The sequence below is a fragment of the Tachysurus fulvidraco genome, chromosome 3 (genome assembly GCF_022655615.1).
Source record: "Tachysurus fulvidraco isolate hzauxx_2018 chromosome 3, HZAU_PFXX_2.0, whole genome shotgun sequence".
NCBI lineage: Eukaryota > Metazoa > Chordata > Actinopteri > Siluriformes > Bagridae > Tachysurus > Tachysurus fulvidraco.
In genome coordinates, this window is record NC_062520.1 from 20,294,639 (window position 1) to 20,296,036 (window position 1,398).

Genomic DNA, 1,398 nt, shown 5'->3' on the forward strand with positions numbered 1-1,398 from the left:
TTGTTAAGTGTCACTAAAACTACTAGACAGTGGGGTAGTCTCAAGCTGCATGCTGTAAAAATAAGAAGCATGAAGAAGAAGGTTTAACCCCACCGACGAAAACGTATTTATGACGACTCGGCATGAACACGAAACCTGAGCCATTCAAGCTCCCTCTAGTGTAATTGACTCCAATTGTTCCATGATTGTTTATTGGGGTAAGTGAGGGTGGGGGCAAACTGGTGAGCAAAGCCAGAAAATCTGAACCTCTGGGGTAATTTAGATTCAAAGCATAATCTCATGTATTACTGTTAGGAGCTACATAGATGGCTTTTTGTTGACTGCATTGTGAGGAACATCATTTCTAGGTAAGATTATGGAGAACTACAAATGAAATGCAGCATCTGAATTTGAAAATAACAACAACAACCACAGCAAAAACAATTTGTATCGTATGGAATTTTAAATAGATCAGTGATTCTCAAAGTGGTATCTGGAGAGCCTCAGAGGGCTTTGATTTTTTGGTATTTTGTTCCATTTGTGGAAATCACATGCCACCACCATCAAAGTCATACGTATTATTGAGTTCTTATAGATATTAGCATATTTGACTTGACCTGAATAAGTTCATACTAAACCTCAAGAACTAAAAAAATGTACATAGATCTCTAAATCATGTCAACAATGATGGAAAGCTCTCTGGCTTTAATAAATAGTCCTAATATTTGAATAGTTGGATTACGTTCAGACGAGATCCATGACATTTATTTTACTGCCAGAGAGGTTTGAACCCCTGGCCAATCTGGCATTCAGTGGACCTCAGTTAACACGGTACGTTTTGGGTATTACTTTTATATAAAGATCTAAAAGTTTCCAGCTGTGTTTCAATAAAGCATTTCAGGATAAATTGTAACCAAGTGCAAAAGCTGATCATCTACTGCATAATAAGATTTTGCCCTTACTGTTCCCGAGCAGCATTTACTCTATGGCCAGAGAAGCATGTGATTGACAGTTTAAATCTGGACACAGCCACCTTTTACCCAGAGCACAGGGAGCAAATTTAGAAGGGATGGCATATTCTCTCTCCTATCAATCACAGCAACACTACCCAGTCTTAGGTGTCTAAGAGCCAAGGATGCATGAAGTAGTGGATCAGAGGATGCTCACATGGCTTTTCCTTTAACTGCATAAACAGCCATAAATGCTGAGTTAATAAAGAAATTGAATAAGTAAACCTTAAAACTAAATACTTTGGGTTTGAGTATCACCCCCCCCCCCCCACACACACACACAGGAGATTCGATAAAAAATTCGATTCCATTCTTCCTCACAGGTGATTGGCTGCTCTCGGACACGCCCACCTTCTTTTTGTTAAATTTTTATTTACATATGTGTATTTTTTATTCTCATCTTATTTGT